The following is a 14442-nucleotide window of genomic DNA, read 5'->3' on the forward strand; positions in this document are numbered from 1 at the left end:
ATTTTCTTTGGAAAAAAAACAAACAACAAAAGGAAAAAACAAGGAAATACAAAAGAAATTCAAGAAACAATAAAAAATAAAAGAATTGAGATTGATTTTGCAATTTTTATCACTACATTTGTTTATTACCTCAAAATGAAGATCCACACCAAAAAATGTCCGTAAATTGCTTCACATTAGTATTCTATGGACTAAACTGTAATTTATTGAATAAATTTGCATAATCAGTTCATATTTTGAACAATCTAACTATGGTCTCGTGTAGATTACTCTCCAGGGTGATGTGTGCAGATTTTAATCATGATTTATTTATGCAAACAGTGTTAGAGATTGGGGGGGGGGGAGGGCCTGGGGATAAGCCCCCAAGAACCCCCCTCCCCCCCCCCCCCCCCACACACACACACACACACTGTGAAATGAGTCCATAAGATTTGGCTATTTGGGGGATTAAGCAAAAGAAAGAAAAAATATCACATTGGACTACAAGGATGAACATTAAAGTTGGAAATAACATCCTTCACTGTATGCACAAAGCTCTTTGTCCTTCTGTTACCACACATTAATGAAAACAATGTGTTGTAATTAAAAAACCAGTTGACATGTTTCAAAGTTAAATACATGAAAGTAAAGCTAAAACTATTTGGATCAAACTGTATACCAGTCACATATGAAAAAATTATCAACCTTAGAGAGGTTTAATAAAAACTAACCATAACCCATCTTCCCCATACACTTTACACAGACAATCTGCATGTCCTTCCGTTACCGTCCTTCCGTTACCAAACACACATGGACATTATGTGGTCTAATTAAAAAGTAAGTAAACATATTTGAAAGTCAAATATATTCCATTACAGCTAAAACTATGGCAATTAAACTGTATACCAATAAATCAAAATTGCTCCATAAACTTCACAGAGTTTTGATAAAAACTAATTTGCCTGAAAACCCATGTCCATTTTGATGTCCTTCCGTTACCGACCTCATTAATATGCATATTTCATTACTCTTTAACAGGTATAACAAAAATTTTGGTGGAAATTATTGTCTTTGGCTCTGGTAATACATCTCTATACTTTGAAATGCTGTATCCATCAAACTTTTCTTAGAGTACTTTTTTAAACTGTGAAAATTCTATCTGAATGTCCTTCCGTTACCGTGGAATTGCCCTACTGCCAGACTATTATAAAATAAGTTCAATGGATGAGCTCATAAGAGTTATCAACATAATTCATTTCCAAGAACACATGTGGTATGAAATGGAAGCTTCCATAAATTTGAACATTTTTCCCCCAATTCCAGTCACTTCAACATGAGCATGATATACGTGGTAGATATGGAGAGAAATAAGTGTCCTCTTCCACACAAATGGGGTATGATGCTTTATTTCCTTTTCACACGCATTCATGATTTCATTAGTCAACTCAAGAGGGCGAGTCTAGTATGAGTATGAACACATTCACCAAATATCATGTCATTTCATGTTCCTTCAAGAAGTATCAAGCTTTATGCAGAAGGGTTGTTGACATATCTCAGTATTTTCACACATAAACAAAGCCAAGAACATGCTGAATCGCTAAAACAATCAAGGCTGTTGCTTGCGTCATATTTTTCATATCAGTATCCTCATACAGCACGACGAGTTATTGTGCAAGCTTTATCATCTTTTGATATCTACAAACATGTGAAACACAACCATCTTGAATTTCAAACTTGGGGTACAGAGATAAAGTCATGTTTAAAAATATACCACATGTAAAAGAAACTAGGACTAAGAGAACTAGGAATGCACACAAGAGGAGCTATGTGGTACACAATGACAATCATGAAGCCAAAAAACAGAAAATAACAGTATACAATCAACCAATGTTTTACAAAATGGAAGCGACAAACTACAGCACTTGCTCTCATGACCGCTCACTGTATGTTACACATGAGGGCAGATATACATGTATCTATAGGTGATTTGGTGGTAGCAAAGCATAAAGAGTGGGTGATTTTTTAGAGCTGCCAGCTCAGAGGCAGAAGGGTGTTAATCCCACTAACACCTTTATGGCTCTAAGGTTACTAATCAGCAAGGTACTTTACAATATGTCCTCCACAGTTCAGTTTTCACGTTAAAAAGAAAAAGAAAAATGTTTTATACTTTTATGAAAATAACCTAAAAATAACCAGTGATTACTTTGAGAATACACGACTGCCTTCAGGCAGTATGTTCTCTTCAATTACTGTTATACATGAACAATCTATCAAATCCTTCTTGTTTTTGCAGTGGAGGTAATTTTCCCTAAATACTACATTCATATCTCATGAACTATTCCGCTAACAGCAGGGCCAATCTCTATCGTTGCATAAATCAGATTTTGAATTCTCTGACATACATAGATTCTGCCTTTTCTCCCTTGGCATTTAATGCAAGGGATGCAAATCATTGCACAGTGTAAAACCTTACACAATGATAAGGTAATATATAAAACTTACATATTTATACATAGATTTCAAACTAGAATCTACTGTAAAAGTGGAAATTTTTGCACATAACGTGAAAATAAAAGCTCGCGAATATTTTTGCTTGTGATACAATGTATGTACCACTATTAAATGTCGTGAGTCTGTGGAATTAAAAACACACAAAATTCATCTTGCCCACCCCAGTGTGAAAAATTACTCGCGTGAAAATATCCCCTTTTTACAGCATCTAATGACTAGCACATTATAAGAGGAAGACAGCAAATCCACTGGATCAAACTTTTAGTAGTACATGCCACCAACATTTGTTTGTTGTTGTTTTTTTTCCTGCAACCGTCTGCTTGCTTAACCCATTCCCAAACAAGATTCTACAATCTCCACAGACTTTGTCCCAGGAGCAACCTGGTTGCCATGATGAGCAACGGATCAATAAAGACTATGAATGTATGAACAATACTTTCTCTAATTTCCTGTCTTTAATAATCCCATGCATATGGAGGTGAAACAATGAAAAAATAGGGGAAATACACGGAGCAACTGTGACTGATAAGGAAGAAAGTGAAAAAAGGTGAAGCAGCATGCATGTCCATCTCTCTTCGTACTTTTTTCTTTCTCCTTCTCCCTATATAATTCTCTCTTACAGTAAGGAAGCTTTTGGTGGGTACACATGTGTCTGTGTTGCTATGTTCCTCAGAAGGAAATGACAAGAGTGTGTATGTCATACAGTCCTGCTGGTGTTCATTGCTACATCCAGTGTTATGGGGGGGGGGGAGACGAGAGAGAAGACTGCTCAAAGACAGCACAGGAGCATGTGACTACTAAACTCCCATCCATCCACCACGTGCAAAATCCTGACTCACACATCAGCCAGTGATTGTATCCATGACAACGATGAAACATCTTTAAAGGCAGGAACCCTTTAATGAATGCAAACACTATTCATTCCATAATTCACCTGCATCAAAGCTGTGAAAAAACTCCTCCTCCAATTCACTATTAAGGCAAATAAAAGATCCTCAGATTATCTCTTTTTCTAAATGGCAGACATCATGAGCCAAAAAAACAAATTTTGCCAAGAATATAAATTTATTACATGCTTTGATTTGTGTGTATATATATATATATATATATATATATATATATATACGTTGAGTAAGTTGTCCACATGTTTCTTCGCTCTTTCTTCACTCTTTCTCAAGAGTATCAACACTTGAGAAAGAGTGAATCACTCAAAAATTTGTGTGCCGAAATAAACTGTTGGTGAATACAGCATGAACTTTGTTTCTGTTTTGTTTTTGATTTTATACATGAGTAAGTGTACATTCTAAGACTTTCCTCTTATTTTCCTTGACCTTTTATATCTATCTAACGACACCCCCCCCCACACCATTTTTTTTTTTTATGCAGATATAACTAAATGAATTAATTGCCATCTTGCTGTGATTCACTGATGTATCAAAAACCTTGATTTCAATTAGCTACGGCGAACCCATGTCTTTTTCACCTCATAGCATGCCCTGCAGGTTTAGAGCATTCACCTTCCAAAGATAAAGCACTTTCATTGTGTTTGGATTCATGCCAGATTCACTTGATATAGTGATTTTTAAACTGTTGAGGACGGACTGACTTTGCTACAACACGCATTTCCCAGAGACACCTGCCCGAGTATACTTGGGACTCGTCCTCAACGGGTTAACATATTCACATCTGAAGAAATATTCAAAGTGTTAAGAAGATCGGAAGCCAGCAACCTTTAATAGTGCTGAATACACTGATACAGCAAACGTCCGCAAAAAGAAAGGTAAAAAAAAAATATTCATATATATTTCAATAAATACCAATAGTATGACATAGAGAAATTATCCTATCACTACCAAAAAATTCCAAATTTCTGTTCATACGTGTAACATATCCAAAGCACACTTTCTTTCCCTTTATCTCTTACACACACACACACACACACACACACACACACACACACCACTCCTGCCCCCCCTCCATCTCTCTCCCTATCTATCTCTATCTCTAGCTATCTTTATCTCCCTTTGTGTCCTTGTCTCTATTTCTGTTCTCAGCAAATTACTCTCCACCCTGTACTATATCTTTCTCATATCTGCCCACCTATATATATCTCTCTTTTGTCCTTGTCTGTCTGTCCATCTTTTATGCATTAACCTCTCCATCCTTGTAGTTGTATCTGTCTGTCTGTCTTTTTTACACACACACACACACACACACACCCAACTCACATCCAACTTGGCCCCATGGAAGACCAGCTATTGTAGCTGAATATGGGCTCTCCAGCCATCTTCTCAGATGGAAATGAAACAAACAAACACACACCCCCCCCCCACACACACACACACACACTCTCTCTCTCTCACTCTCTCTCTTCCATTCTGTCACCCTCTATCTACTTTTTTATTTTGTCCTTGTATCTTTTTTTTTTCATCTGTCTGTCTGTCTGTCTGTCTCTATCTCTAGCTCTACCACAGTCTTGAATCAGATTGTTAGGACAGTGTTCCTCCATGAGTTCATCTCTTCATTACTAGACAGGTAGTGATTATGATAGGGAATGAGACCATATCAAATATGCAAGATAAATGGCAAGGAATAGATGAAAGAGGAGTTGGAAGTTGGGAGAAAGATAATCAGAAAAATAGATACATGATGAGCACATAGATGTAGAGATTTACATGGAAAGATAGATATTGTAGACAGATTCTATCGGGCAGATAGACAATAGAAAATACACAGACTAACAGACAAACAGGTAAATAGATAGATAGATGGATAGATAGATAGATAGATAGATAGATAGATAGATAGATAAATATATAGATAGATAGGTAGATGGATAGATGGATAGATACATAGATGGATAGATAGATAGATGGATAGATAGATAGATAGATAGATAGATGGATAGATGGATGGATAGATAGATAGATAGATGGATAGATAGATAGGTAGATAGATAGATGGATAGATAGATAGATAAATAGATGGATAGATAGATAGATAGATGGATAGATAGGTAGATAGATAGATGGATAGATAGATAGATAGATAAATAGATGGATAGATAGATAGATAGATGGATAGATAGATAGATAGATAGATAGATAGATGGATGGATACATGTAGCTAGAAAGACTGACAGCCTGACATATGAATAGACTGATAAACTTCTGTAAACTGATATCCTTTTGAGATCTTGCATGATTTGCAAAGTAGTGACTTTTAAACTACCCTGAATTTTGTTTCATTATGCATAATTTGTATCACCAAAGTGTCATATTTTTATCATAATCTTAACTATTCTGCCACTTGAAAATCTGCAATTACTGTATACGCTATAATTTTCGCGTACATAAATTTTCGCGAATTGCCGCTGTCACACATTTTCGCGAGTGGTTAAATTCGCGATTGGGGGACCAGAGAAAATATGAAGTGGCAAAGAAAGTGTGAATTTTCAACTTTCTAGCAAATAAGAATGATACTAGTTATACACTGCATGAAAAAAACTTACCAAACTCTGTGAACTAGTAAGTTAGAATTCAACATTTTTGAAGTGGTTAAGTCCATCGCGCTAGATTTCTGACGAGTGGTACGAGGGGTTGCGATAATGGATTGGCTCTACAGTATTCGTATGTAGACGTGGACTAGCCCGACCACCCCAGACGCTGTTAATACGCTGTGCTGTGCGAATGCTACTTACAGCGACTGGGCTGTGTATACTAGTTAGTAATTAGACGTGGACGTGCTATATGTACGTAAACAAGCTTAGCCAGTATGGTCTGTTTGGTAAGCCGTGACATGGTATACAAGTACTGAAATGTTCGTATCATCAAGGCAAGGGATTCATTTTGGAAGGTAATATTTTCGCGTGTTTTTAATTTCGCGAATAGCTCCCGACTCGCGAAATTCGTGAAAATAAAACCCACACGAAATATATAGCGTATACAGTATGTCGTTATGCATAATGTAGAGGGATTGCAAATCATTCTTACGCCTTGTGTGTCAAGAAAGATAAATTAAGAATTGACGAGGAAAACTATGCTGGCAGGCAGAATATCTAAATTTGATGGGCAAAATTAATAATTTTTCATGTTATGGTGTCTTTTAGGTTTATATGAAGAAAAGTGTTTGTATACCTAATCACTCTGAATGCATTCATAAGCAGGAAGAAATTACCCTTTCATTTTATAGATTTAGTGACACTGTGTTTCAAACCTGATCTGCATAATTTTTGCAGCACTAGCCTAGAATACTGTGAGCATGCTTGTGGTCATTAAAAAAAAATTGACTAATCAGTCTACAATTTAGCAAACTTGGATGCATACTACAGCAGTACCATTTACACAATTGGATTCCTCTGTAAACATAATCTAAACACCTGGGCACATACATCATGCATGGTTTGCCTTATTCCGAAAGGTCTGTGAACTAATATCATGTTAAAATCTGTGAACTATTTTCCCTACAGGATATAATAATGTGCTGTGCTTAACACCTGTTCCTACTAAATATATCATTTCAATGACTGGAATCCAGTTTGAAAATAGTTCTTATTACTATGATGGGCAAGTCCCTAGCAAGCTTCCAAGCTGTTAGGAAAAATCTTTGTCATTCAAAGTACACATTAACTTTGAATATATCAAAAAACTTGCCTACACAGAAATGTACCATCTTATTTATCCTGCCCTTCAATGTTATGTAACATTAATTCCACTTTAAAACAGTCATTAAAAAGGGGATCATGGTAAACCAGTTTAGTGTAATTCAAGCCTAAAAAAAGTGGTGGGGAGGGGGAGGGGAACATGCTCATCCCCGCTGATCACAGATTTCTTTGTTTTGGTTTCTTATTCACTTCCTCCCTTCTCTTTGTTTGTCAATCATGATTTTGCTGGCAGATTTTTGGCTCAGAAAACATGGTCACCCTCTACTGATGCATCATGTTTGTGAAATCAGATACCAGTCCATATCTGATTCTTTGGTTATTTTGGAATCCTTTCAGTCTAAATCTGAAAACAGTCCTTTCCTGAAGGTGTGCATTACATAAATGTAATTTAACACAATCTTATCTTTTCTGCAACCTCTTGTATTTCCTTCTCTCGGGCATTGTACTTCCGCGATTCATCCCAAAATACTGTAAAAGTGGATACTTTTGAGCGAGTAATTTTTCGCGTTCGGTCGGGTAAGGGGAGTTTGTCGTGTTTTTAATTCTGCGGAATCAAAACATCCACTACTGAAACATATGGCAAGCAAAAATATTCGCATGCTTTTATTTTCGTGCTAGTATCTGGTTGCACAAAAACTTCAACACTGCGAAAATGTCCACTTTTACAGGAGTCTCCCTTGGGCTTTGTAAATGCTGTGGTAAAAAATGCATTGACTGCTGTCTCCCTACGGGGTAGTTGGTATGGCTTTGGTCAAAGACGTTTAATTTCAGAAATTGTCAAAACTCAGGAGACTCAGCTGTATGGTGACGTTCAAAAATACCCTAAAATGTATGTAAAAACTTTGAGAATTATGCCGTCACTATGACGAGATCTATGAACAAATATCACCTTGCAAACTAGACCATTTACTGACTGGTTTATTCTAACACTAATGTTTAGGGAAAATATTGAGTGTAATATATCCAGTTATTCACAGATGTTTGTTTTTGAAGTTCTTGGCATATACATGTACTTTCAAACTTGATTTTATTCAAACTTACAATGCATCACATTCATAAAATATCAGAGAATCCGATACAGTGTAAAACAAGGAATGTTTGCATGCATTTTAATTTTGCGACTTTCGCCGGAGCCGAGATTTGCGAAATTGAAATGCATGCGTAATATCTTGTCTACACTATATGCATTGAATGTTAGAAGCAACTCATGAAAATTTCATGCTGTGAATAAGGCCGTCAGCTCCCATCCGTGAAAATTTCAAGTCCCAAAAATATCACGTTTACAGAAGAAATGTTGGATCATGCAGCACAGATTCTTTGAATAGGAAAACATATGTGATCAGTGTCTTTAAAAGAGATTTACTCATATTGTCCATACCACTCTTCATACCCTAAAAAAAAATCTTGCTGATGAAAATAACAAGATTAGATATTTTTAAAGCATGATGCACAGTCACTGAGGTTAACAAGATGTTGTCTAGTGATAAACTGGAGGGGGAGGGGCATACACTGTGCCCTCACTTCTAAGATTGTGCGGTGAGTAAGCATGTACAGCACATTCTCTTAGTGTCTGTCAGACAGGAAGCCGAATTCACCTTGACTTCAGCGATAAGGACACCAAGATCTATATTACTCACGGCACACATACCCGCTGCATCATCACTCTTTCGGCCCCTATATAACTCTCTAAAGTTCTCTCCCTCTCTCATACCAGCCAACCCTGAAATTCAGAATATATTCAAGAATAGCTGGGAGAAAATAATGAGAAAATTAGGAGTTTTCAACCATCTCCCATACATCACTATTAGCAGGTGCTGACGAAAATAGTGAACGCAAGGTTGAATGGAGATTCTTCATTGAGAAATAAGAACGCTCCAATAAAATGGGAACAGTTGGCAGGTATGCTCTCCCCCCCCCCCCCCCCTCCCCTGCCACCCTCACTCTCTCTCTCTTCCTCTTTGTCTATTGATCTATTTTCATCCCACTCATCTATTATTTTCCACTCTGACGACATTCCCGAGTCGTGTCAAATCATGTTATTTCATACTACCACAGGCACTCTGCTACTTCATCTAGCTAAATTGCAGTTTAATCATAATCTTCTATGATATATTTTAATGGGGGGGGGGTTACATGTTAGATGCAAAACCATTTTTGTGATAACAAAATATTAATGCAGTATTAAAAGCAAACATAATACTGGTGTGATTTAACTATAAAATTCTTGTCATAATCTCTGTGAGATTTCAACACAAAGTTTTATTTTTGTGTTTCTTCGGGTCTTCTTTTTTCCAAATCTTTTGAAGTCAATTGGAACATAGGGTACAGAGAAAGTTTCTTTGTATATATTTCAGTCCAAAGCCTTATTTTTGATTCCATATGGAAATTTCATAGAGCTCAGTCTTGCAATGAATATGACTTTTGCAAGGTCAAGGTTTAGAGAAATAGTTACAAAACAGATTTAATTTGACACATCATTCTATTTCTTGCATGTCTATTTCAACAATTCTACAAAATACAATGATAAACATCAAATTATCACCTACACAAGCTTTCCAAAGGCTATTTGCTATACAGCAACACCTATCTAACAGTTTCCTTCATCTCTGAAATCTCTCCAAAATTATAATCTGACTAAAATGCTATCAAAATTGGAATGATTGCTTAAAGGTGGATTTTGTCACACCCTCATGATCTATCAAGAATGTATGTGCCATTTTCCTCATCTTGTACGAACTTTCTCTGACAATCAGCCGACAAACTACCAAGGTATGCATGGAAGGATTTTTGTGGTGTGACAGTTTGGTGGAATGTAAAGTATGCAAACACACACGGCAAAAATAGAAGAAGCAGAGAGATGTCATAATGATGCTGCAAATCATATGAGAGTTTTATTGTAAAATAAAATATAAACAACCAAAAGCAACAAAAAGGTGAACATACGAGTATGTGTCAGCAACATAAATGTACAAATCAAAAACAGCAAAGCATCAAAGCATGTCAAACTGAAATTGAAAAATCAAAGCAAAAATTGTGACAATGATTCAGGACGGCACATACATTCTGAATATGATTTTGAGTGTTAATGAATGCGAGCACGTTGATGATACCCGACTGAATGCTATTAGCATATTGTTGTACAAGCTGCACATGAATTTTACCACTTGCAAGGTACTCATTTAATGTGATTATTTCATTTAGCACAGCAAATTAGTATTCAACCACTTGCTGCTTATAAGTTTCTATACACACACATGAGTTGTACTTAATATGACTTTTCAATAATCACCTTCAACCACTAATGAGCATTTGCCCTACATTCTTGTAGTTGGTTGAAGAGGGGGATGTTATATCCATGCAAAAAAAAAAAAAGCTTTTTAAAAATCCCCCTCACATATTCTACCATTCCTCCTTATATTTACATGATAGTATTATTAATAGCAGAAGAGTACAAAGGTTTTCTTTAAATACTCTGTTTAAGAATACAACATTAAGTAGTAGTCAGTGTGTATGGCCATGGGAGTGTTGTGTCTTCATTCAATACACAATGCATCCTTGCTCACTAGCAGTACTGTATGAAAGAGATTGAAAATAAAATCTTTAAGATTTTATGCCAGACATAGGTTGAAAATACTGTAACATGCTCTGAGATTTGGCTTTAAGTATACACCCTAAAAAAAAATCATGCTAAAGCTTAATGTTTTTAATACAAAATATATATGATATACATATGGCATATACAATGCTCAAGCATCAGAAGTAGTAGGTCATAAGTATTCAAAGAGTGAATGCTCCACCAAAACAAACAGCAACCACGTGTACAACAGTCACCTCCCTCAAAGTGTGTATAATTCTTACCACATTCAGCACATGTGTGCCTCATTTTCTAAATGGGTTCTGTAATTGATCACATAGCTACAAAAACTGAAATTATAGTATTTTGCATCGTTGCCCTCTCATACAATACCACCATCTCCACTCACCCCCCCCCCCCCCCCAATCATTATTTCCCCTCAGAATGAAGTGCAGACACTCCACATTTAACTTGACAGGTATTATCCCTCGCAATCAATTTACTCTTTTCAAGGAGATATATCCCTTTAGCAAACTACAAAGGACCCTTTTAGGAGTTTCTTTTTTATTTCACATTTAAAGGCAAAGGATAAATGTCTGAGAACCAGTAGAAAGAAAAAAGTTGTGAAACTCTGTTTTCTGTTTGGTTCATATGAAAGAAATCCTATGTAAATTCAGCAGACATGTAGGTATTATTAAATAGATACAAGTTTAGACAAGAACACTGTTTGAAGACTACACTATTAAGAACAAACAAACAGACACAGTACTTTTCATAAATAAGTAGATAAATGCACATGAGGCACAACCTAACATTTTAGCAAGTAAGGTTTTGAGCGAGCATTTATAATCTGGTTGTCATGCTTCTACATCAAGTATCAAGGTTACATTTGAAAGTAGTGCAATCAACTGCACAGAATAAAATTTGGGCATGCGACCTTTTAACAGTGAAGGTAGTCAACCAAGGCTGCACAGGGTTTGTCCAAATCAAAATATGTCCTTGTGAACACAAAGCACCTTTAGAATTTGGCACTGATGACAAGTAGGACAGTTTAAATAGGCAGTTAGAAAAGTTACAAAAATATATATATAGGCCCTATACTGCATATAGTCAGGATGGGTATTGAATAATGATTATGTGTTATAATGAGTAATTTGAGTAATGATTTACCTTACCATACCCTGTTTGTTTGCTTGCTTTTTTTTTTTTTTTTTAATACAAAGTTTAAAGAGAGATTCTGTCTCTCTGAAGTCTGGTGAAATAAAAAGACTTTTTTTTTTTTTCATTTTTACTGTCATTAAACACAATCGAATTTGTACAAGACACAGTACTGAACGATTCTGGTATGTTTCCCACCCCCCCCCCCCCCCCAGAGTCAGATATAAAAGCTTGCCGAAGACCAACATCAATTTCCATCATAAGTGATACAGCAAACTTGTGAGCAAAAGACTTGTCTGATGAAATATATCACTTGCTACTAACAGATTGGCCTGGTTCAGTTCGGTTTAGTTGTTTTCACACTCATCACAAAGCAATTCCTCAAAGCTAAACCTCAACAGTAAAAAAAAAAAAAAAAAAAAAAAAAAAGGATGTCTTGGCCTTTTGTTTGCGTCCTACTCATTTCTATTGTGCCGCAGTCTCTCTGCTTAATACAATCTTGGAATTTTCAATGCCAGATTGTGAGCTCTGTAGAGCACCCTTCCACGCATGCATGCACCCGAGAAATGGGGCTGGGCGTAGCTATATAGAAGTGTGATGTAACTGGTAGAATGGGGGTGAATACTTTACTTATCCTCAGCTAATAAAAACAGAAGGCTTTATGTGGACTTGAGGGGTAAGAATGCCACGTGAGCAGCAGCACAAGTAACGTATTTCACAGTTTACCTCATGGCAGATGTCTTCTGTCTTTGTAAAGTTTATCTAGCATCATTATGCTACAAAGGTATTACTTGTCCTTTTACAGTTTGTTAACAAATCAAAATCTCATTCAAACTTGTCCTGTCTCCATTTGATATTGTTGTTTTCAATCTGATGGATACAGGATACCTGATGTACATGTCCCATTGAGAGCTTGACTTTGCCTAACACAAGTTGGGATTTAGGTGACTAATCTCCAAAACTACTTGGAAATCAATGGTTTTCTGACAAAACCTTGTACAGTGGGACATCATACTTCAGATACATACAATGTAAATTTACGACAAATAAATCTCTCATTGGGCCAAAGTTTAACCATCACATTGCTGTCACTATGTCCATTAGAATACAAAGTAAGACTGTACTTTTCCAACTGGCAAATAATAATATGTCCATTTCAATCAAATGTTCATGTAATATACGGTCACAGATTAGCTGTGTACAACAAGTCATCTTGTGAGACCATTTGATAGATGAAATATGGCAATTTGAATATATTGTATCAAAAGAGATGGAACATACTACCAAAATAGGTTTGGAGAAAGTAACAGGGCTTGAAGGAATTTCAGTATACCTCACTTTCGATTGTATCTCAGCCTCAAGATGTGCACAATATCTTTTTGATATAAAATATAAAACTTTCAGTGTGCTTGGCAGCATAACAAAGTGATTGCCAATATTAAGTGATGTGTCTAACTATATTGAGCTAACTTTTATAAATAATGAAACATTAAAGAAAAATGATTCTCGACCAGTAACTCTATCTTTCGGTACACATTGTCATAAATTTATCAGAGAAACAGATAGAGAAAACCATACTAATATTTGATCTGCAATGCTTGCATCATAGTGTGCAAACCACTAAAACTCAGTATTATAATTACTCGGTACTTATGTTGTTATTGTGACATTTATGATGCTAGGATGAAATATTATCAATTACATATCCATGAAAGAATATCTATAGGGAGGGGAAAAAGTCATTCCAGCCTTAACTTTAAAACATGTTAAAACAATTTTCAGATGTGATGAAAAGATCTTGATTTGTTGTTGTTGTTGTTGTAAGATTAATATTATAAATAAACAGAATGTACTTATATTGTACATTAAAGTACAATTTACAATTAATTCATACATGATTATGTATGTGCTAAGATTATTCTCACTGTAATATAATTCAACCTTGCAATATTTTTCTGAAACATACCCAGATTAACTAAGAACCCAGAATAACTAATACATCTACATGTATGTTGCATGAAAACTTGGCTGCCATGACTAGTGGGGAAACACATTAATGACAATGGATCTAAAAAAATTGAAAGTCAACTTATGGATAATGATAGATGCCAGCAAATGTCAATGTATGGTCAATCAAATTTCAATCTGTGATGTTTAAGTAGCAGACACATAGATATCTGTTTTCAAGTGTCTATCAAGCTAACTGATGAATTGTGATGTTGGTTATTGTTCAAATATTGCAAATCTAGCTCAATATGAAATGAACACAAAAAGAACACATACACATGATGCCTGAGTGTTGGCTTTCCTGACATGATTTGAAGACAACAATATTAAAAAAAAAATCACACAAAGGAATGATGCACTTGCTCCCCACATTATACTATACAAGATAAAATAAATACTGGTCAGCCAATTTTGATTTTAAGAAGATAATTCTTATTTTCTTTTTAGCCTCCAATGTCTAATTAAGGGATTCTTTAAAGGTCCAATTTTTCGACATATTTTTGGTGTGGTTTCAAAATTTTTATTTTTTTTATGTATGAAAAAAAATATC

At 35.6% G+C, this 14442-nt stretch overlaps 1 protein-coding gene across 1 annotated transcript in view; it reads right to left on the bottom strand.

Moving 5' to 3' along the window:
* Window positions 1-14442, bottom strand: part of LOC140237867 (uncharacterized) — a 40579-nt gene that overhangs the window by 9957 nt on the left and 16180 nt on the right. The window lies entirely within an intron of this gene.

Source organism: Diadema setosum, chromosome 14 (assembly GCF_964275005.1).
Source record: "Diadema setosum chromosome 14, eeDiaSeto1, whole genome shotgun sequence".
Classification (NCBI taxonomy): Eukaryota; Metazoa; Echinodermata; class Echinoidea; order Diadematoida; family Diadematidae; genus Diadema; species Diadema setosum.